Source organism: Leptodactylus fuscus, chromosome 6, assembly GCF_031893055.1.
Source record: "Leptodactylus fuscus isolate aLepFus1 chromosome 6, aLepFus1.hap2, whole genome shotgun sequence".
Lineage (NCBI taxonomy): Eukaryota > Metazoa > Chordata > Amphibia > Anura > Leptodactylidae > Leptodactylus > Leptodactylus fuscus.
The window spans coordinates 34,844,561-34,847,988 of record NC_134270.1 but is presented as its reverse complement, the minus strand read 5'-3'; positions in this window follow the sequence as shown (position 1 = coordinate 34,847,988).

Genomic DNA, 3,428 nt, shown 5'->3' with positions numbered 1-3,428 from the left:
CTCATGGCTGTTTTCGGTCCTACTGGGAGATTTCAGCTCTGAAGCTGACAAAATTGTGAACGCAGGTCTGGGCAATGGCAGAGACTGTAACCCAGGGTCTCGGTGCAAGATAAGTAAATCAATGTAGCCACAGAAGTGATGTTCAATGGTAATATGTTTAAAGGGGTTGCTTGGTGAAACAAATAATGCTTCCAAATCATGGTTTTTAGCAAGATAAGATAAGATAATCCTTTAATAGTCCCACAATGGGGAAAGTTCAGTGATACAGTTTCATAGATGGTACAGTAGTATATAACAAGAGAGAAAACACATACAAGCTCATGGCAGATAGAGAAATACTAGGAATCATAGCAACTAAAATGGAAAAATACAAAGACACACTGCAGGATCATTTAGTTCTCTGTGCGAAGTGATGTTGATAATACTTTTCTAATAAACAGTCAATAAATGTTCCTAATCTTCCATTCTGTCTTGACATGAAGCTTCTCTCTATTAATACAGTAGGAAATATTTCCTGGCCATCACTTCCCATCGCTCTTGCATTGCTCCTGTGATGCCTCTAAATATTTCAGGCAATTTCTATAATAGGTCTGTGATGGATTTTGACCCCAGAACCTCCGGTATGCAAGACACAGAGCAATGTTCTTTTTTACAACAACAATGTAACTCTGTTCACACTAAGGTAAGAGATATATTTCTATACACCAGTACTTTGATGTTGAGGATGCTAGTCACCCGATGTCTCCCTCCATTGCCCCCTCATAAAGTTGTAGTGCAAGCAGCGTTCCTTAACAATTGAGTCTTCACCCAACTGAACTACATTTCCCAGAGCAATGTCAAATGCAGGATACAGATTGACAAGCAGAATAAGAGATTGTATACAATAATAAATAAGACATCAACCTATCTTGTCCTGATCTCATATTTCACAACTCCAGCAAGCAACATATAGCTCAAACAGGACTTTCTTAGAGAAATACAGACTTATCCTATATACAACTGTATAATCTGTTACGTAGACCCTTATGTGATATGATTTTAAACAAGCATTTCTGCAATGTAACCGTGGGCTACTTCATTGTTCTGATTGTATGTATTGCTTTCTATATTTGGTAAATCAATAAAAATAAATTTTTATTAGAATAAGAGTCAGAATACAGAGGAATAAGAGGCAGAATACAGAGGAATAAGAGGCAGAATACAGAAGAATAAGAAGCAGAATACAAAGGAATAAGAGGCAGAATACAGAGGACTAAGAGGCAGAATACAGAGGACTAAGAGGCAGAATACAGAGGACTAAGAGGCAGAATACAGAGGACTAAGAGGCAGAATACAGAGGACTAAGAGGCAGAATACAGAGGACTAAGAGGCAGAATACAGAGGACTAAGAGGCAGAATACAGAGGACTAAGAGGCAGAATACAGAGGAATAAGAGGCCGAATACAAAGGAATAAGAGGCCGAATACAGAGGATTAAGAGGCCGAATACAGAGGAGTAAGAGGCCGAATACAGAGGAGTAAGAGGCCGAATACAGGGAAATAAGAGGCCGAATACAGAGAAGTAAGAGGCCGAATACAGAGGAATAAGAGGCCGAATACAGAGGAATAAGAGGCCGAATACAGAGGAATAAGAGGCCGAATACAGAGAAGTAAGAGGCCGAATACAGAGAAGTAAGAGGCAGAATACAGAGGAATAAGAGGCAGAATACACAGGAATAAAAGGCAGAATACAGAGAAATAAGAGGCAGAATACAGAGAAATAAGAGGCAGAATACAGAGAAATAAGAGGCCGAATACAGAGGAATAAGAGGCCGAATACAGAGAAGTAAGAGGCCGAACACAGAGGACTAAGAGGCAGAATACACAGGAATAAGAGGCAGAATACAGAGAAATAAGAGGCAGAATACAGGGAAATAAGAGGCAGAATACAGAGAAATAAGAGGCAGAATACAGGGAAATAAGAGGCAGAATACAAAGAAATAAGAGGCAGAATACAGAGAAATAAGAGTCAGAATACAAAGGAATAAGAGTCAGAATACAAAGGAATAAGAGGCAGAATACAAAGGAATAAGAGTCAGAATACAAAGGAATAAGAGTCAGAATACAAAGGAATAAGAGGCAGAATACAGAGGAATAAGAGGCAGAATACAGAGAAATAAGAGGCAGAATACAGAGAAATAAGAGGCAGAATACAAAGGAATAAGAGTCAGAATACAAAGGAATAAGAGTCAGAATACAAAGGAATAAGAGTCAGAATACAAAGGAATAAGAGTCAGAATACAAGGGAATAAGAGTCAGAATACAGAGGAATAAGAGTCAGAATACAGAGAAATAAGAGTCAGAATACAGAGAAATAAGAGTCAGAATACAGAGGAATAAGAGTCAGAATACAGAGGAATAAGAGTCAGAATACAAAGGAATAAGAGGCAGAATACAAAGGAATAAGAGGCAGAATACAGAGAAATAAGAGGCAGAATACAGAGAAATAAGAGGCAGAATACAAAGGAATAAGAGGCAGAATACAGAGGAATAAGAGGCAGAATACAGAGAAATAAGAGGCAGAATACAAAGGAATAAGAGGCAGAATACAAAGGAATAAGAGTCAGAATACAAAGGAATAAGAGGCAGAATACAGAGGAATAAGAGGCCGAATACAGAGGAATAAGAGGCCGAATACAAAGGAATAAGAGTCAGAATACAAAGGAATAAGAGTCAGAATACAAAGGAATAAGAGGCAGAATACAGAGGAATAAGAGGCCGAATACAGAGGAATAAGAGGCCGAATACAAAGGAATAAGAGGCAGAATACAGAGGAATAAGAGGCAGAATACAGAGAAATAAGAGGCAGAATACAAAGGAATAAGAGTCAGAATACAGAGGAATAAGAGACAGTATACAGATGAATAAGACAGAATATAGAGGAATGACAGGCAGAATACAGCCCTGAAAAGCAGATTAAGAATTAAAATATGGCAGAATAAGGGACAGAAAACAGAAGGATGCAGTGGAATAAGAAGCAGAATATAAAGGAATATAGTTTTGGTTACAATTATTATTGTCACAGGGTTACTGGATATGGTCATGGGTGGTCTCTCAAATAAAAGTCTTGCATAAAACTGGTTCCTGCCTTTAGAAAACTTGGGAAGCACTTCTCCAGAACTACTGTAGTCTTGGCTTACCTTGCATACTACAATTCCTTAGTTTACCGCCCAGCAGAGACATACTGAAATATTTAGAGGCATCTTAGGAGAAGAGTTAAAATGCCGGGGGGTAATAGACTCGTGATACAAAAGGAAGATGTCGAGAGAAAAGCTTCTGGGCAAAGAGTCATGTATGGTGTTGATCTGTTTAATGATTGTATATATGAAATGTATGTGGAAAGATTTCTGTTTTTGCCCGACAATCCCTTTCATTACAATCTTAGCTGAT